This window comes from Botryllus schlosseri, chromosome 9 (assembly GCF_051294905.1).
Source record: "Botryllus schlosseri isolate E-star chromosome 9, Bs_hap1, whole genome shotgun sequence".
Classification (NCBI taxonomy): domain Eukaryota; kingdom Metazoa; phylum Chordata; class Ascidiacea; order Stolidobranchia; family Styelidae; genus Botryllus; species Botryllus schlosseri.
In genome coordinates, this window is record NC_137244.1 from 14,390,265 (window position 1) to 14,411,641 (window position 21,377).

The 21,377-nt window shown below is 42.5% G+C and overlaps 2 pseudogenes; both read right to left on the reverse strand.

The window, feature by feature from the left end:
• Positions 1-626: 626 nt before the first annotated feature.
• Positions 627-1,384, reverse strand: LOC145446697 (phospholipid scramblase 1 pseudogene; annotated as a pseudogene).
• An 880-nt stretch (positions 1,385-2,264) lies between these two features.
• On the reverse strand, positions 2,265-3,485 carry LOC145445752 (phospholipid scramblase 1 pseudogene; annotated as a pseudogene).
• Positions 3,486-21,377: the final 17,892 nt, after the last annotated feature.

Genomic DNA, 21,377 nt, shown 5'->3' on the forward strand with positions numbered 1-21,377 from the left:
AGGCGAGGTCGATGTTAGGTCGTTGTACGGTAATCCTGAAGGCTGGCTAGTATTCATTTAGAAGAAATTGCTTGTATTTCGACTTGAATGCGGACATGCTCGACAACTGTCGGATAGCCGGCGAGATGCCGTTCCACAATTGGAGTCCGGCCATACTTGATAGAACAATGTGTTTTCTTGTATTCCGTCCTGATCATATGGCAGTTGTTCTTCGATGACGCGCGTGTGCTGTACTTCGGCACTTTTGACTCTGAGGTGAAGTAGTCGTTGAACTTTCAGGGACATTGACCGCAATGGAACTGATACATAAACTTGGCAATTGCTAGCTTCCTCATATCTTCTATGTTTAGAACACCAAACCTTTTGAGTAGCGATTTATCGGTTGCACATCCGGGCCCCCGTGGGGCTTTGGCAATGATACGGATGATTCGATTTTAAAGTTTTTGCAGTGGGTCAATCGCATTTTTGCAGGCAGCGCCCCAACAAAGAACTCCGTATTGTAACTTTGATAGGAATAGAGTGTTGAAGAGTAACAACAGAATCCTAACTGGCAGAGTGTAGCTAAGGCGGCGAAACAGACCACATACCTTCGATCGTTGGGCCGTGGGCCGTGCTACAAGTCGGAATCAAAAATAAGTTATATCGGCCTGGTGTAAATGACCATAGTTGTCGAAGCTCCATAAATAGGCTACCACAAACAACAACAACAACAGGAAAGGTGTGGCCGAAATTGGTTGCGTCAGTAAACGCCTCTTTCGCCAGGCTTGCATACTGACGCGCCAGCGTACGAATTTGTGAAGATCCCTCGGCAGTGAAGATGTTAAACGGAACGTCAAACGGACAGCACGGGCCTTCGCATAAGCAGCAAGGGCCTTCGATAACAAGCAGGGTTTCCTCCTCGGTATTTTGCACTGCGTAGCTTGTCCGCCATGAAGAGCGCAGTTGAACTATCAAACCAATCGAAACGCCAACTGGTGACTGTACTGTACGTGGGTAGTGTAAGCGCACGTATCAACATTAATAAGACAGCAATAACCAGCATAGCATTTAAACTTCCGGTGGGCTCTTACCACTTCCTGGCCCATTTTATTGACAATGTGTATGTCAAATCCGCGGCGGTTGCCACATCAGAGCCTGGTCTGAAGACCAGATTCCTCATACGCGAAATAGCATTGCTGGCCAACGCTGTTTCAACTGCGTATCTATTCTTTGTTTCAATACCAGTAAAATCCTCAAACATAGTTCCACTTGTTGATGAATAAGGAGTTGGTCCGATGCGGTCAAATACTGCAGCCCGGGCGGACAACCTACAACTGTTCCTGGCCTGTCCATCCATTGCCCTTGTACCGCAGCGCCGTCAGACGGTGTTGGTTGCATATTCCTTGTTAAATTCTACTCTGTACAATTTACTGGAAAGATCTGCTGAATATAAAAAACAATTTAAGATGCGAGGTACGCGGCATTGCTGAAAAAAAATCATAAATAAAGAGGAATGTAAAATTCCAAATCGATATACGGTAATCAATAATCGTTGAGTTATATTTTCATCTCAACAAGACACACACAATGTAGGCCTACAATGCGATAAGACACAATGGGATGCGTAATGAACAGATAGGAGGATGTCGAACGACGCTCAGTTGCGGTCTTCCAGACTGACATCCACCTCGGTCTAGAGTGCCCGTACCCGTGTCACAGTCTTCTCGATGATGATATTTTTGAAGCAGCGGCGTTTTTTTTAATTCTTTCCTTTCCCTGTGAGTGCTTTCTTTCGTCGGATATTTTTCTGGGATTCTTTGTCGCCGTAAGAACGACGATGACGGGGAAGAGGAGCCCAGATAAACCTCCGACTGTAATCGAGCCGGGGTTCCCGATTAGTAGGTGCTTATCAGCACGACTACGCTATCTCCGCCGCTATCGGTAATCGATGAAACCACGGGCCACAAATAGCCTACTCTAATGGCCTATAATTAATTTCAAGCAATTACATACTTTCTCCAAAATCCCAAGGATCAATGCAAAACAACATGCTTCACTTCCAAATTCATAACAAACCATATTTTACTAGCACAAACGGTAAAGTATTGCAGATAAAAAGTCGACAAAGCACTTTGAATTAAGTCTACATTGTAAATAGGTTAAATCACCAACAGGGAAAAACTGATTGCAATAAGAAGTGGAAGACAATGTCATGGTATTCCTGCAATGAAAAAGCAAGAATATGAGTGCATTAGTTTTTGAAATGATGCAATATTATCATTATTATATGATCTTGCAATAGAAAAACAATCTTCAAGCAAATAGCAATATCAGCCATCGCAGGAACAACTTGTTGTGATAAGGAAATGGAAGGCAACGTGATGGTCTTGCTAATAAGAAGCAAGCCTATAAATGAGATTAAAACTGTGATTCACTGTTCAAATACTGCAATATTTCTGATGCGATTTTGCAATATATAACTATCTTCAACCAAAGGGAAATATCAACGATGCAATACATTGAAGTAATGAACTAGATTGTGTATCTGTGTGAATCGATAACAAAATATATAGGGGGTACGTGATTTCAATATACATGATTATCACAGAAACACTTTGAGACTTTATCAGAAGTCTGTGAATCGTTTTACTGATTATTTTTCTGTTCGAAGAACATCATGTCGATCAGGAAAGTCGCACACAACACGACCGCTTTCACTTTGACGTCCAAATCCGCTGGGAAGTTGATGCCAAAGTTGGTGGCGTTGGTGAACATTTCTTTCGCGAAACCGCCGTATTGACGAGCCAACGAGCCAATTTGCGTGCTCTCGTCAGCCGTGAAGATGTTGAACGGGACATCAGCAGTGCAACAAGGTCCGGAACATACAGCACGGCCCTTGAATAACGAGGACGGTTTGGTTATTCGCATCTTGGATTGCATAACGTGGCTTCCAGAACGAGCATAGCTGGATGATTCTTCCGATGTGGGTTCCAACAGGAGATTGCATATTCACAATGAAAGCACAAGTCTCCCCGCTGATGCACCACATGGATCCTACGCAAAACCGGAATTCGCGAGATGCGCGTATAACTTCCTGTCCCAAATTATCAACGATATGCATATCAAATCCACGCCTGTTGCCGCAGCACATTCTATGACACAAATCCGATTCTTCGTAAGCGAAATAGCATTGCTGGCCCAGGTTGTTTTTCACGACGTATTTGTTTTGCGTTTCAATACCTGTCATCACTTCCAACAGCTCGACTTGTTGATGTACGAGAAGCTGATCCAAGGATGTCATATATTCCAGTCCAGGCGGACAGCCACTGATTGCTTCTGGCTTCACCATCCATTGCGTCTGATTGGGCATGGGAGCGCTTTCGTGAGAAGCCATATTGGTGTGATCAAAATTGCTTGAGGCACTCAACTATAAGCCACGGATATGATGGGTTCTGCAAAGAATGACACGAGACATTTCCTTAGTTTATTTGATTTTATTATCATAATATGTAGGCCTAAGTTATTCAGTGATGAGAAAGGGTACAGTGGATAAAAAGTTCCAAATGGAAACTTGTTAGATCAATGAATCAATCAGTCATTATTGCATTGTGACTTAGCACGGACCTGGCAAGAATGCAAATCGGTGGGTGCGATAAATCGTCACCTATAAAGTTGGGCAAACATTATGATGTATCAAAAAAATGACACATTATCTATAAAGAAAGTTGTTATCTCATTAGGCCTTTTATCGCAATCCTTATATTGTCTTCCGAACAATATATCTTCTAAGATTAGTTCTAAGAAACAAAATAAATGTAATCGTGAGTAATCGTTACTTTACCAATGTAAACGCAAACGTATTCGACTACTTCATGATTAGGCTGTAATCGTAATCGTAATCGTAATCGCGTGATTCAGAAGTAATCGTAATCACAATCGATTACATTCATGAAGTAATCACCCATGTCTGTTTGGCTCCACCTACGCACGTGGGCGGACACTACTAATCTCACATATTTAGTGCAGTGCTACCCATACGTCACGAACTTTCAATCGAGACGTAACAATTGGTGGACATCACTGAGCTATATAAACATGTATGGACATGTATGGCTCTTTAGGAGTTACAATTGGAAATATTGGGTCATTATGGCTCTTCGGTCGAAACAGGTTCCCGACTCCTGGCGTAGATCATAATATTCTCCTTCAAAGTTGGCGCGTTATGGATTCCGGGGCCCGCAAATTGAGCTCATGAAAAGCTATTTGGACGCCAACAAATGGTTTCAATCTCCAACATCTTGTCCTCTCCTCAACTAGTTGGCCTACTTGTGTTGTACCCAAAGGCTCAGTGTTCGGGCCGGTCCTCTTCACTTTATATGACAACATTTTTGAATCCTCCTCATTGAGTACCACCCTGTTCGCTGATGATACTCACCTCCTCTCTTACTCATCTTCTATTACTGCTAAGTCGTGGTTGGCCGTCGTCGTGAACGCTCGTCTCCAGAGTAGCTCGCGCTAATCAACGAATTTCTCGTAGGCTAACATTACGCTTGTCGCAGTCGCTTACGCAGCAATGGAATTTTATATAATAGGCTTGTATAGGAAGTACTTCCCGCCTGTGGATAGTGATCATGGACAGTGGACACAGTTTAGTCGCCTTCTGCGGCTAGGCGCTTGTCGTACGAAGCGTTTTTAATTCATCAGATAGTGATGGTAGTAATGACTCACCAGGTCGAGCGAAAGTAGCAGCGAAATCATACGCCGTAGCAGGAGGAAGTAGCAATATTGTACCATGGAATGAAGTTGCGGGTAGTATCGATGCAAATACTCAACCGATGTCGAGTGCCACATCCCAAGTTATCCCTTCCGTTCCTGTCGGAGCGCACCACCTATTTGTGAGCTCACATACTCAGGCAGTAGCCCTAGCTCCCAAAACGTTTAGAGCTCTAGCAGCTCTAATGAATCGCGTAAGGATGCCTCGTTGCAGGTAGTTATACTATCCGCAAATGGCGAACGTAGGAAACTCAAACACTATCGACCAAATATGATCAATTCTTGGCTTCATAAAGCATTTGGGACCCACAATTAAGGCCATTCGGGCTTTCCCTTCGAGTGATTTATTAATAACCTGTGATAACAGCAAGTATAGGTTACCAAATTGGTTACCAGCAGCTTGATACCTGACGGTAAAACGAATATAGAAATCAGCGAGTCCGCATATACCCTGCTAGCTCTTACGGCTGTCGCGCTGTTATTTCCGGTGTCCCACTAGAGTTGACTAATGATGAATTGAACGAAGACCTCTCAGAATTCGGAGTAATCTCCGTGAAAAGACTTGCAAGAATGACAGGTGAACGTGAGAAGGTGGAGACAATGTCTGTATTGCTGCACTTCCAGTCAGATCAGTACCCCCGCTCTGTATCGCTTGGTTACTTATATTTCCGGACGAGGCCGTGCAATCCACCGCCAGTCTGCTGTTATAAATGAAATCGTTACGGACACACCAGCCACAACTGTCGCGGGAAAATGCTGCTCAAAGTGTGGTAGTTCCGAACACGAATATGAGCATTGAGAAATGCCAAAACGATAACAAATGTGTTAACTGTCTCCAGTGTCACAGCGCGGCATATGGCGGATGTCCTGTATATAACGATGAAGACAAAATCTTAGCAATAAAAGAAAAGACCAACGTATCATTCGAAAAATCTAATGAATTGTTCGCAGAGAAGGTTGTTCATTTGAGAAATGATATAAGATGCCTAGCCAGTCCGTCGGTTCATTGCCACGGAATGTACGACGCGCCGATAGAGCGAGTAAGATCTGGCGATCCGAATACCAAGTGGCATATCCTGCTCTTAACGATGGTGACCTCCGACACATACAGAGCAATCAACACCAATTGAGAATACGCCAAACTGAGCAAATCCTTTGAATAGTACAGGGCAAATCGACACCGTCCGTCTTTTATTGGTAATAGCCGTGAAATCCGCCATAATCTTTGAAAGAAAACTAACCGTTAAGGTTGCTGGTCAACCTATTTCCAACTCGGAACTGCGAAATACCTGGTTTTTTTTTTTGATCCATAGTATTTCATTCATATCTACATTTTGTTTATTACGTTCTTATGGTATGTTAAATTCCACAATGGAAAGCTCATAGCGGTAAGAAGGCGCAACACTCAAATTACATAGACTCAATAATTGCGATTTTCAATTTCGCTTCGCTTCACCGGAAGGTGCGCTCCATTATGTTGTTCTTTATGTTCGAGATGATATTCTCTAGCTGTGGGTCTTGCGGGTTCGGGTTCCTCATCGTTATTCTCCGCTTGAAGGAATTCATCAGCCATTGGCGATCTATCTTGCGTGTCTCATGTAGCTTCTTGTTTCTCCCTGTCCATATCGCCTGTTTGAACATAGAGATTACGATTATTTGAGTTCGCTCATGGTGTTCCCTCATTGGTCGTTTGGGTGCCATATGAAGTATGGTCTTCATGTTCGCTCTTTGTCCGGTAGTTGCCGTGACTTGTTCCCACGCTCCTAAAATAAGGGTTAGAACTGGTATTATTGTATGACACTGGGGGTAAAAATATGGACATGAGACTCAGTTCTGATTTCGCAGTGTACACACTTATCCGATGGTTCGACCAGGCGTGCGTTCAACCTATCCATGGTTGTAAGTATTTGATGCGCCGGGTCCCAGTTGAAGTCTCCTTGCTTTCGCGTGAGGCATTTTGCCCGTACGTTCTTCCAGCTGGGGCCTTCCATGTCCATGATCTCCCTTCTGTGTAGCCTTGTGATTGTCGCCCGGTATATGTACTTTGACCCTTCTTGTTCGTAGTCTGAGTCCAGGATTCCCAGTTCCAATGTTCCCTCTAATATTTCACGAGTCTACGCACACTCACCAACTCACTGCGCAGACCCTTGGAAACATTGCGTTACGACTGAAAAAAGGTCATACCTTCGGATTATTTGTGCGCAACTTAGATTTTCTGTGCGCAGAGACCGTATCAGCACTGCGCATTTGCGCGCGTGCGCAGCTTAGAGGGAACATTGTCCAGTTCCCTCATCGTTTCGTTCACTTCCACTCAGTGTGGTTGCGACTGAAATGAATGAGGTCTGTTATTATGTAATTTGTTTTTTCTGTACATGTTGAGGATGATTGCCTGCTGGTGCTCCATTTTTCCGTCCCATTCTGAATCCGTGTTTTTCCCCGAGTTTTTTTAAATACTGGATCGCAGGCTTGATGAATATCGGATCCGTAGTTCTTGGTATATCGGTCAAGCCGAGCCCTCCGATCTCCTCTTTTTTAATTATTTTGTTGTAATCCACCTTATTTTCCAAGCCGATTAGGAATGACATTATTAGTCCTCTGAGTTTAGCCTTCAGGTTCTTCGACATTCTCGAGGTGGTGTGATATGCGAACATAGGAAGAATACTTGTCCTTATTAGTTATGTTTTTTCACACCTTTCAAATTTTATCTTTTTTATTTCTTTGATGCGTCGATCAGTTTTACCAATTGCAATTGATAAAACAAACCGCTTCCCGTTGCATGCGATTTGTCATTTGTGGCCTGTTGTTTTTCCTAATATACTAACCTCATCGGTCCATTGGATCACCGTTGTTGTATCGTACTGGCCTTCTGCTCCAAATTTTATTCGTTTTGTCTTTTCGCAATTAATTTGGAGTCCGCTTGCTTTTCCGAAATGGGCGTTGATTTATTCATATCATGAAATAACGAGTAAATTCAATTCGCGACTCGAGTCTCTTCGACATTACATAAAATAAAGACGGAACAATATACCCGTGATTTACGGTAGCGGGATTATGAGTTCAACGTATGCAAATAAATAGGGCGAAATTACAATATGAAAATGCGATATTTATTTAGAGAGGAAGGACAAGGGAGCACGGGACCAGTTCGCCAAAAAAAAAACCTGAAACATAGATAAACAAAGCCCCCACCGAAAACATGCTCTATATGATGGTGGGGCCCCACAAACAACGCAAAATGAGGCGAACTGGCGAGGTCCGACTGCAGGCATTGTAAAAGTAACCATTGTGTGAGGAAATGTGGCTGTCCGAGACGGGTTGAGGTGGGGTGACTCCTCCCCGTAACAATTGGGTACCACTCTGTTTCAATTATTGAAACTAATCAAAACGACTCTAGAAGACCCAGCATGTACGTTAATATGGGGAGGAGCCCGTGAGAAAGTCGGTGTTCATGTGCCTGCAGTCGAACCCCGTGATGGCTAGTGGATTCAATGCTAAAATTGTAATCACTCAGGGAGTCGGGGTGAGTGGTAAGAGGAGAGAGAAAATTCGAAAGTAAGAACACAAAATTGACGTGGTAAAGAGAAGACGGGAAATTAAATACTGCGTGAAACAGAAGGGGGTCAAGTCCGCAAGAGGTCCCGAAAACTACACCAAACTTTCCAGAACCGATGCGAGCCGCGCTGAGAAGCGACTATACGACTCGCTCGGAGACCAGCCTGGAATCGAAGAGAGAAACACAAAGCTCTCAAGGTGGCCAGTTTCCTGGGGTGATAACTCCCCAAGGACCCGACTACGAACGTGTGCATCTTCACGGTCTTGGCCGTAGCAAGACACAGGGAGTGATAGAGGTCCTGGTACTTTGTGTGTTTCCGCTCAACGGCGGCGTCCCTGCTGACTACTCCATTCTCGAAGGAGCACAACACATCGACAACCAAGACCCGGTGAACATCCGCTAGGATGAGGTCGGGCCTCAGCCGCCTGTTAGTTAATGTGGCGTCCTCCTCACAAACGCGGTCCACATCGAGCCTGGAAAAAGAGGAAGAGCTTGATATACGGTCCAGGACGGAATTGTACCTGTTTGTGATTCTACCCATCACTGGTAGGCAGTGCTTCAGCACGTGGGCAGGGTCTCAGTATGCTGTCCGCACTTGCAGCACACCACACTTAGCTCCACACCCTTTCTAAATCGACCCCGGATCGACCGGAACGGAAAAATTCAGCCGGGCCTTAAGTACCCAGCTGTGCTCGACTGCCGACAACACGTTGGAAGACCGGAGCAAGCGATTGGAGGACCCGTACCGGCTGTGGCACTCCATAGACTCAAACATGTCCCGGAAGAGCATTCAGTCGCAAGAAGAAAATTATCACGGAACTGTGGTTTGTTCTACAACCTTAGAGACTACAAATAACTGCTCAAAAGATTCGGTGTCCTAAACATAAAAAATATGCGGAAACTAGAAATTGCCAAGTTTATGTATCAGTTCCACTGCGGCCACTTCCCCGATAGCTTCAATAACTTCTTTACCTCGGTAGCAAAATTGCATAATTAGGCTTACGCCACACGCGCGGCCACGTCGCCCAACTACCGTATGGTAGACGAAAAAGATCATCGCTCTATCAAATATGCCAGACCTGATTTGTGGAACATAGTATCTCGCCGGCTATCAGACAGTCTTCGAGCATGTCAGCATTAGGGTTACCACATTTTGGAATCGGGAAAGGAGGACACTCTTACCAATTCGGAAAATTTAGTTGATTAAGACTGAAAACAGCCGATTTTGCTATTTTTGCTGTAAAATTGATAAGTTTCCTAAAAAAAGTTAGTGGTGTTGACTTGGCTCTAAAAGCTGTAAAGGAGGACGAATTGCCAAAAAGATGGACATTTAGGCGTCCTCGGAGGACATTTTCAAAAACCTCAAAAAAGAGGACAAATCCTCCTAAACGAGGGAGTATGGTCCTTGAAGATACAAAAGGGGTCAGCGATGGTAAAAACTTGAGAACCAACTATGGATCGCGATATAATGAAAGGATAACATGGTGTCGAAACGACGGTAGCTCTTATCTTGATGATATAAGTATGCCGGACCCCAATTGTGGAACAGCAACTCGCTGGCTATCCGACAGTCGTCGAGCATGTCCACATTCAAGTCGAAATACAAGCAATTTCTTCTAAATGAATACTAGCCAGTCTTCAGGATTACCAGACCACGACCTAACATCGACCTCGCCCCCCGCCACATGCCACCTCACTTTGTCGCTTGCGTCTTATATTCTCTGCATTACTTTTCATTCAGTGTGCATGCCTCTTCTTTACTTCGCCTAGGCTAAGGTGGGTGTCTGATATTAAAGGCTACTCCAAGTTTTTTCGACACCTTCCTATCTTTTCATTGTATCGCAGTCTTGTGATGTTTTGAAACGATGAAAATATTAATAAACCTGATTGATTGATTGATTGATTGATTGATTGATAAGTTGGTTCCTGTTCCCGTTGCTTCTATTCATCGTGTGGTGTTTATTTTTTATTTTTTTCAGCCGTGACGTCACAAATCTTCAATTTGTGACGTCACAGTGGATAAACATTGTCAATTGAAAAGATGGGGTAAATATGGCTCCTTCGACGAAAAGGGCTTCCGACCACTGTCATAAAGAGACCAAAATAGCTTTAACCATGACTACATAGTTATACTATACAGCATTTTTACGGTCGGCGGTTCTCATCATCAGAACACATATTCCGTACCAATGATCTATCTACATGCTATAACTGTTGAGCTGACGAGGATTTCGAGGGTTCCAGCCACCCAATATCGTATACGTCGACTATATTGGGTGCCAATCGTCAGTAGGCTCATGTTACATGTTTTATCGAAAGCATTTACATAATTATGTCATAATTAAACAACGTTTGAAACAAAAAACAATTTTGTTCTTTTTAAAGGGCATTTGTTTAAAAATTGTGTTTTAAAACACCGTTTGTTTTAAATGCAACCCTATTCATACAACTATCGCCTTTTATAATTTCAAGTTGAATAGTTGAATTCTGTTGGCGACCAACGGATGTCTGATACTAGTGTTACCATATTTTGGAATCGGGAAATGGGGGTACTTCAATCCAACCATAATAGTTAGTTAACCGAAATTGAAAACAGCTGATTTTGGAATATTTAGTGGAAATCTTGTTGCGTTGACTAAAAAAAAAAGTCATCACTTTTATTCGACTCCCGAATGACCGGCTCGAACGTCCGCATTACGACAGGCATATTTCGCGTCATTTATGCCAATTTTCAGTTGATCCGCTCTATTAGCCTAGCTGTCAAAGCTGTAAAGGAGGACGAATTTCCAAAAAGGAGGACAAAATCTCCTAAAGGAGGACATACGGCAACCGTATCTGATACGCATCGGGTATTTATAACTACGTTCAATCATAAGAATCGCCAGCCGCATCGTGATAATTGGAAATAATTGCGGGATTTGAGACAGCATTCGGCCATTCTGCCAGTGTTGGGAAGAGGTAACTGCCTTTGAGTCACAAGTCATATCAAGTCAAATGCCCATTTTTGACTCCAGTCAAGTCAGTCGATTGTTGAAGGTGACTCGAGTCAAGTAAAGTGAAGTCAAATTCAAGTCAATTCGATTTTTCGAAGTGCGAAGCATTATTCAAGTAGTTGCATTTTTGCAAGAAGACTGAAGTACAGATTGAGTCACTATTTATTCGGAATCGCATAACGAATATACAGAGTTAATTATGATTGCAAACGGTGGGGATTGTATCCAACGTTCCCTTTAATTTTTCACGAGGCTGCGCGCACTCACCAACTCACTGCGCGGTCCCTTTGACAACAGTGACTCAACTTTGACAACGAATTTTTCTGTGCGCGGCTACTTTGTCAACAGTGCACGGCCGCGCACGCGGGCAACTTGTAAAGAGAACATTGGTTGTATCTCTCATACATACATAAAAATCATAAACAGCGTAGGTAGGCCTATGTATGCTGGATGCAGTCTACATTTCAGCCAAAATATCTGATAGAATAGGGAACATCGGAAAGTTTAAGAAAATTGATATGATTAGAGCCCGGCTGATATTGGATTTTTGGGCCGATACCGATAAAACCGATATCTTATACCATAACATAACATAACATAACATAACATAACATGGTTGGGTTATGTTTTTGATCTGAACAAGTCACACACAATGTACAATGCGATAAGACACAATGCGATGTCATGAACAGATAGGAGGATGTAGAACGACACGCATCAGTAGCGATCCTTTACTCTAACATCCACCTCGACCCACAGTGCCCGATGTCACAGTTCTTTTTCGATGTTGATCTATTTGAAGCCGCGGCCCTTCCAACTAGTTCTTTCCATTCATTGTGAGTGCTTTCTTTCGTCGGGTCTTTTTCTCGACTTTTTTGTCGCCGTAAGAACGGCAACGGCAGGGGAAGAGGAGCCCAGATAAACCTCCGACGGGAATCGAACGCGGTTCGTTTACGTGCTGGGCGCTTATCGTAACCACTACACTATCTCCCCCGCACTACCTGCACGGATAACACCAATATATTCAGCTTATATTCAAATAAGGTGGAATCTACCTCAAAAGTCGGATTTGCAAAACTTCAGAACATGTATTTCAACATCTTTACAGCCATTGTCATACTTGAGCAAATGAACAATGAACATGAAATAAATTAGAAAGGCTGCATCTGGACACCGTGTAAGTGTAAGCTATATGAAATACAGCAATATTCCCAATCTCCAGCGGTCAAGGATTGTAGTTTTCTGAATTCCTACCATCATATTTTAACGTCACGAAAATTGCCGATATTTTTTCACCTCCAATGGCCGATACCGATAATTCATTCAAAGTGTGCTATCGACTCGAACCGATAACACTGGTCTACATAGGGTTCAGTGTGATTTAAATCAGGTTTTTTTCGTTGATTTTTTATTTTAATTTTATCATTTTGATTTTATTGATTATTTTGCTTTTTCAAATTTTCCTACGAGATGCGTGAATGTGGTTTATTATCGGACAATCATGTGCATTTTATTTAAACCAGAGATAACATCTCGCCACCGGCACCGGTATAGTTCATTTATTTGACAGACAGACGGGAAAAGAGCAAAGAGCTATAGTCAATCAATATGTTAGCGTTTTGCTGTGGATGCTAGTTAGCTGTCTGCGACATATACTGCTGCTATTTCCGAGGCACTGGTGGGATACCGCAAACGAAGCTTAGTCCGGAGTCTCTATCGAATTAGAAAGATTCCCTCATCTCTGATCCAGTTTGCTAGCAGAAACCACTCCACCGATCAACATGTTTCCTCGATACTAGAACAGATCAGTAATGATTCGGGCGACCCATCATTAACGCATAGGTTAAACGTTTTCAGCTATCATTACAACATATAGGGTTGAATGTTTTCAGCTATCTGTATGATGATTCACAGCCTCACATTATCAAAGTTTAAGCGTTATCCTTCATCACCTTGATTGACATGGTTGTCATTCATCACATTTTCTTTTGTTGGTGTTATTGTTATTATGAGTAAAAAAAAACAAAAAAAATCAAAAAAATCATGATTTAATTGATTTAATTGATTTTAATCAAGGGCAAAATGATTTAAACCAAAACCCTAGGTCTACAGGATTTTTGCGCCAGGATTCCTTTGAGTCAATTCAACCTAATTTGGGGGCGCTGAATCCGAATATGGCGTTATTTTTGTTATATCACGTCGCGTTTTGGAGATACTATATATGTCGATTTTTACTACTTTTGGGGTAGGTCCTCAAGTAGATTAAACCTACTTGCAGTACTTACTGAAGTTGATATGTTTTCTGGCTACTTCCACTCCTACCTGAACAGTATTTTGGAATACGCAACTATTTACTTTTGCAATCTGGATTTTGAAAAGTAGAAAGTAGTTTAAGGGAAAGATTGCATCCCTCTCATGAAAGACATAGCCCCTGAATCATGGTACCTGAACTTATTTTCAAATATTATACCAATGTGTAGTATATCATTATATAGACACTTTGCGTTAGCCGAGAAGATACATCTTGTGAATTCGTATCTAGCTACCCCCGACTAACTGCTGAAAGTATGGTACCGCCTTCCCCGACCACATATACTTAGACTTACTGACTTTTAGTACTTTGGAGACGTTCGTCTTCCACTTTACGAAGAGTGCTGGGTATATAAAGGCGATAACTGCTACCGACTAAAAATGGTTGCGTCCACTCGAGTCACGATTTTCTGATGACTCGAGTCATTTTCTCAAAATACGGAAATGACTCGACACGACTCGAGTCAATCTGTGTATTGACCAGGGCTGCGGTCGGTGGAGTCGGATCGGAGTTTGGCTAGTTTTCGCTTAACGGAGTCGGAATCGGAGTCTCTTTTTAGCACGCCTTGGAGTCGGGGTCGTGGAAAAAATACTGACTGGAGTCGAAGTTTGTGAATATGACCCTGACTCCGACTCCAACTTCTTTATTATGAAAACAATTCCTTTCAAATGTATCTTTACATTACTAATAATAACTAGGGCAAGTTTTTGTTGCACTAAAATCGCGAGAAATTTGCACTTAATTTTGACAAAAGTTGCAGTAAAAAGAATTTATGATTATTGTTGAATTAGTAGGGTATGAGATACTCGAAAGGTTCCTTTGCATAACCTAGTTCGTCCAGGGCTGTCGAATTTGGTCTTGGGCTCCCATAGTGTGTTGAAACGACCCCTCCATCACGTTGTTCGCGTTTGTCACGAAATCATCTGTACTGTATTGTGAGCCAGCGCGAAGCCCGAAAATTTTCGATAATTTATGATAAAATCGGTCAATCAGATCGGCGATTGCATATATATTATGCTATCAATTTATTGTCCTCTCTACTCACGTAATTAGATTTATCGGTAGAGCTGAGTGAAGTGTCCTGAAAACGGGAGGGCCCGTAAATAATAATTAAACTTCTTCGGGCGCGCGGACCCGTTGATATGACTTCGTTACATGATGTTTTTTCGTGACTTCCAGTCTGCTATATCAAAAAATATAGAATCGCCCAAACGTAGGCTTCTAAACTAAGAGTCGCACACGATTTCAAATTGGTATTTCTTCACTGGCATAAAATTTTTCCCAGCGGGATGGTATTTGTCTTGTGAGGTTCAGATTGCAAAGACAAGAACATTCGGTGCCAGTCATTTAGGCGTCTATGGACAATTAAACCTATATGTATTTTGTATATATAAGGAAGTCTTTGGTCAGCATAAGGGCATAGACCCTTTCGGCCAAGGTTTTCTCGCTGCCGATCGTTCTGGCACACTTCTTGGAGTCGCATGTTATATGGCCGAAAACTTGATTGTATGTCTTGGTGGGTCGTGGCGCGGTACTCTATACTCTAAAATACTCTATGATTTATGCTAATTCACGAAAGAATTTTGGGCCCCCTTCGAGCTCGTTCCCCCCCCCCCCCCCCAATTGGGGGGTTTGGGGTGCGACAGTTACGGCCCTGGCGATATCGCAGAAAAATATATTTTTTCCCGGTACACAGCAAGAAAATGACGCAATGCGGGAATAATTTTCTCAAAATAAGCCCAATAGCATAGCGATAACCCATCCCCCTAAAGCAAGTCAAATAACACACCCCAAGCCCCCTAGGTCTGCAAACTTGACCCGAGGCGTTGCAGAAAAACTCACTCTTGGCGACTTTAACAAAATCAATAGTCTGAATAAGGTGACCCAGTGAAAATGCAATTTTTGGCGGTCTCGCCTTGGCGTTTGTGAAAGGGGAAACTATCTCAAATTTGAACGACATGAGAATTAATTAAGCGATCGTTTTACATATTGTTCGGACACGGTCGTGCTTGACACAGATAGTTGAACCTCTTGCTTGTAAGCCATCGTGTCATAGCTAACAGTGAGATGCAGCTAACCCATCATATAGCTCTTTGTTATGCAATCAAAGAGAATAGAACCATACTAGAAATAGTCTATAGCATGTTTTTAAATCACTCCGTTGCATTTTTATGCAATATTTGATAAAAGTTGCAGTAAAAGTTGGTGTGAAAAATAGAGAATAGTTGAAAAAGTTGCACTATAAAATCCCTTCAAACAGCTTAAAACATCATAGAACATAGAGTATCTGGGAAGCTGTCGGAAGCTGCAAAAAAGTTACAAAAGTTGCAAAAACTTGCTCTTATAATAACTAAAATAGAATTTTTATGCACCATCAATCACTGTAAGTAACGATATAGATCAGGCGCGGGCAACCCGTGGCCCGCGGGCCAAATGTAGCAGCGAGGAGGTTTTGTGTGGCCGGCGAGGTACTTCTCGAAATTAGTTATAACATCAGGTAACATCGAAAGGCGCAAAGAAGCGGTCAACTGAAATTTTTTTTCACGCTCTGCGCGATTTAACTCCAATTCACGCGTGTTTCTCTATATCAAGACCGAATGTCATATTTTTGAATTCTCTCATCAACAGTCATAACCAGGCCTGTTTATTTTTGGATTTCTCCAAAAATAACAAAAATAGCTTAGTTTTGGATGTTTTCAAATTTTATTTTTGGAGAATCTCCAAAAATAAGAAATGAAGGTGTTTTTAGCCCTAATACTACATAGAAAACTTCACCGAAAGTATGTTATTATCATGTATTCATGTTCTTCAACACATCGACATCATCAGTGATCTTGATCTAACTTTCTAATACTTTCGTCACAAAGTCTTTGGCCTGGAGAATGCCCTCCAAATAAAAATCAGTGGGTGACGCCCGGAAGAGACCTTTCTCCCAGTTGATTTTCGAGAAATCAGCTTCGACCGTCGCAGTTGTGGGAAACATCGAGCCATGTGGGTCCAAAAAACTGACGCTCGTCAATAATGCGCTTGAAAGTGACGTCCATTTGGTATCGGACAGACATGGATTGGAATTGGTCTTCGATATTCTTTATCTACTCAGGTGTCCACTTGTTCGACAGCCCACCCCGGTGTTTGTCGATCAATTCACTGAGCTGCAAATGAAGTAGCTTACATATAGGTATCACTGTTGTTTATATTATTAGAATCTAAAAGAGCAAGAAGTGTTTGTTCTGTCCTGCCTACGAAGTTGCACCACTTGGTGTGGTGGACAGGGCAGAACCCTTTCATTGTCGGCAACTTCAATTTTCTTTATGCCGTCGATGAGCCCTGCTATAAGGCTCCTGGCTGCCTCGAACGTGGACTGCTTCTCTTCTTCGTCGAGATTCTCGAGAAGGTCGAGATCTACACAGTGCACCTGCACACTCTGATCCTCCACGAAATTGCGTGACTCAGTGAACCTGAGAGCCTAGCACTAGGGATGGTGTGAACGTGAGGTTCACGTTCGCGTTCTGTGTGTGAACCTCGGAAATCTAGAGGTTCGCGTTCACAACAGAACCTTGGTAGGTTCTGCACTGTGAACCTTTTGGTAAATTGTAATTTTCACTCCATTATAAGATCTTTGGCTCAAATTTATTGTATTTCAACTGCGGGCTACTCCATGCATGGTGCTGGCAGCATAAAAAATCAACACTAAACGAGCGTGCACCATGCACCTCGACAACCTTAAAAGTTTTACTTGATTTGTTGCAAAAATTTTATCGGAATATCCAGCTTTCCGTTTGTGAATATTTAGTGACTCTCTGCAGTGAGCTTGACCCGCAATCGATATAGGTCAGTGGTTCTTAACCTTTTTTCTTCCAGCGCCCCCTTTCAAAAATTATCGTGCTCCAGCGCCCCCCCCCCCCAACTTCATATTGTAAGTAATGTAATAAAGACAATGAGTAAGAGGGAGGGCCGTAACAGCACTTCGTCAACCCCCCTAAAAACGATTGCCTTGCGCACCCATAGTGTGATAAACCGAACTTCTGAGGGCTTCGCCCCCACGAACCCCATATCGTGATTTTGATGGTCAGCAAAGTTTGTGTGGCCTGGTCGCCCTAGGTACCAAAATTTTCCATAATGCATGACTGAATAGGTGTTAATGACATATATAAATCGCTAAGTCGCTATAAACTTTTATCCTTCAGCCCAGGTAATCAGATTTACCAGTAGCACTGAGTGAGCTGTTGTATAGGAAAATAAAGGGCACGTGATTAATAATTAAACATATTCGGGCGTGCCCACAGGTACAATTATTCGTTACCAGGGCCGTAACAGCACTTCGTAAGCCCCCCCCCTCAACAAAAAACGTTGGTCCTGGGCCCCCATCGGGTGGTAAACCAAACTTCCGGGGGACTTCACTCCCAGACCCCATTAGGCTGTCCGCTATTTGCTGATAGCCTATTAGGTATCTACAATGGGTGTCCATTTACTGAGGCAGCTATTCTCGCCTATTCGCGCGAAGTGCGAAAAATTCCATTAATTAATGATTGAATTGGTCAATATCATCGGGAATTGCATGTAAATTGAGATCAATTTTTATATTATATTCTCTCTGCTCACGTAAACACATTTGGTAGAGCTGAGTGAGGTGCAATGTTTCCTCTAAGCTGCGCACGTGCGCAGTGCTGACACGCGGTCTCTGCACACAGAAAATCTACGTTGCGCACAACAAATCCGGAGTTATTACATTTTTTTTTAGTCGTTACGCGCTGTTGTCCAAGGGTCAGCGCAGTGAGTTGTTGAGTGTGCGCAGACTCATCAAATCTTAAAGCGATCATTGTGAGGTTTCTTGGAAACTGTAGGGTCCGATACTAATAATTAAACATATTCGAGCGGGGGAACCCGTTGGTATGACTTCGTTGCATGATGTTATTTCGTGACCCCCTGTCTGGAATATCAAAAAATATAGAATCGCTCAACGGGGATATCGCCCAACAGGAATATCCCGTGTCGCCCAATCGTACTAAACTAAAAGACGCACACGATTTCAGATTGGTATTTCTTCACTGACATATAATTTTTTTCCTGCCAGATGGAATTCGTCTTCTGGGGTTCAGATTGCCAAGACAGGAACATTCGGTGTCAGTCATTTAGGCGCCCATGGACAATTAAACCTATATGTATTTTGAAGGCTATATGTAACGAAGTTGTCGGTGTTAATTTGCCCTAAATACTAATTAAGGATATGTCCTATCACAATATCATCTACTGCGAAGCAGGGCTGTGGAGTCGGAGTCGTTGTCGGCGCAGTCGGAGTCGGAGTCGGGGTAATTTTCGCTTGAAGGAGTCGGAGTCGGAGTCGGAGTCGTGAAAACTATAATAGCTGGAGTCGGAGTCGGAGTCGTTGGGAAAATACTGACTGGAGTCGGAGTCGGAGTTTGTGAGAATGACCCTGACTTCGACTCCGACTCCAACTTCTCTATCATGAAAACATTTGCTTTCAAAGAATTTTTAATGGAATTTTTATGTACCACCATAACGTGTCGTCCAACATGCGACTTTGCTTGTGCACTCGCAGCGAGATCGTCGACAAAACATTTGCACAAAATGATAGAGGCATGTTCACTGATTACCGTCGATTTTGCTATGTCTAAACGTCGAATAATCCTATCCTTGCCAAATGAGCCCAGTGGTATACAGATGCGACACCCAATGTATGTCAGCAACATATTTATTGATATAATTCAGGCATTATCTTGCAAAAAAAAATTCGCGCTTCGCGCGGCAGGGCCTGATTGCGCACTGCACAGTTGCATAACCAATTGTTTTCAATTTTAGAGCGTATTAACCCTTTTGAATGGGGGGCATATTTTGCAGATTTGACCATCACTTTTCAAATTCATACCGTGACCTCACTGTGACTTGAATATGGTCTGTTGCAGTTTAAAAGTGGGCGGAGTATAGCCCTCTACCGTTTCCGACATCGATCGACACCCAAAGACATGTCTAAGTTTTTTTATAAGACTAAATATACAAAATTTTTCTCTAAAAAATCTCTTTCTCATTTTCCAAGGCTGATCCCCAGGATGGCGTCAGAGAGTCAAAAATGATGCATCAGTGCGTAGCCACCGTTGCCAGGTTTCGAACAAGCCGTCAACCATGGCCGTAAACCGCGCGGCTCTCCCGGTATCGAAAAATCAAAAATATATAAAAAATTCACATATGGGCGTGGTCAGTTAGTGGTCATAATGGTCAAGTTCCAGATAAATACCGAATCGGACCCCTACCGCCCAGTTTATTGCATGAAACAACGAAGAATACTTTCTCTTGTCATATCCAATCATTTTCAGGCATAGTAAACCAGTTTATGACTCACATTTCGGCATAAACTTGAATTTGAACTTGACCATGTTCATGAAAATCACCGAAGCGTGACCACAATTAACAAACCCCCTTAGAAACCTCCCCAGAACAAGGTTTGATATTCAAAACGACGAAAAGTTGCACGGAATACCGTACAAGTTGACTTATGATGTTCTGGCAGAATTTTCGACAAAATTTCCCAGTCGGAAAATATCTGGAAATTTCAGGTGATAACCAATTTTTTCGGGTTTTCGTAAATATTTTTTCGTTGCGAGCTAAAATTTTTGAGTAAGGTACCAAATGAATCGATAAAATCTCAGCTTTCCAAAAAACCAAGTACCCAAAGCCTACGGCGTGTCAACACGGAGAAATCGGTCACAGAGACATGCCATATCAGATATGATACAACCCCTTCAAAAGGGTTAATATAAGTCTTGTTTGCAATGTTAGCTAATTCGGTTCGCTCCTATCGGACGACTAAAAAAAGGTTATCAACATCTCAGTTGCCTGCGCAATGGTTCGTAAATCTCATGTGTCCCTTTGGCCTAAAAATACATTACTTGCAAGTTACAACTCAGTTGCACAGGGGAAGAAAATCGCGATATGCGTTTTCGCGACGCAGTCAAAATTGATGCAATTTCTTGAGTTATACCACGATATTGTAACAGAGCAAATGCATCGGCTGGTTTTGTACAATTGTAAAAATCATGTAAATTTGACCAAACGATGCTTCCCACTTGACGAAATTAAAAATATTTGTAGTGTAGCTTAGCTGTTTGGGTCGAACAAATGATTAAGAAAGACTGCAAGTCTCAATTCTTGAATACTTGACTAAGTACATATAGACTAGACATAGGCTATGGTCTTTGACTATACTTAACTAAATTCCATTTATGACCAATGTCTATTAGTAGTAAGAGTGTGTGTGCTTGTAATCAGTATAGTGAGAAATGGCAAAATTAGTAAGTTCCATCTCTTTATTAGTTGCTGACTCATAGACAAGAGCTACACTTGGATTTTGTATCTACATTTTTATTATACAGGATTGGATATCTGCCATATTTGAATGATTCATACATTTCAGGATATTAGAGAGTCTTAGAGAGTCAAATCTTTTTTTCATGTTAATTGCATAGTGGATAATTCGAGCTGTGCCACAATGAAACAATTTAGCATGCCACCGTTAATCATATGTTTGCATATGTTTAATAGTTGTATGATCGTCATTCAACCGACAATGTGGCATATAATTTTCGAAGTAAATTGGTAATAATGCTGGAGTCGGAGTCGGGAGTCGGAGTCGGAGTCGGCACGTTTAAAGACCCAGGAGTCGGAGTCGGTACGTTTAAAGACTCAGGAGTCGGAGTCGGAGTCGGTATATTCAAAATGTGTGGAGTCGGAGTCGGAGCCGGAGTCGGTGGTA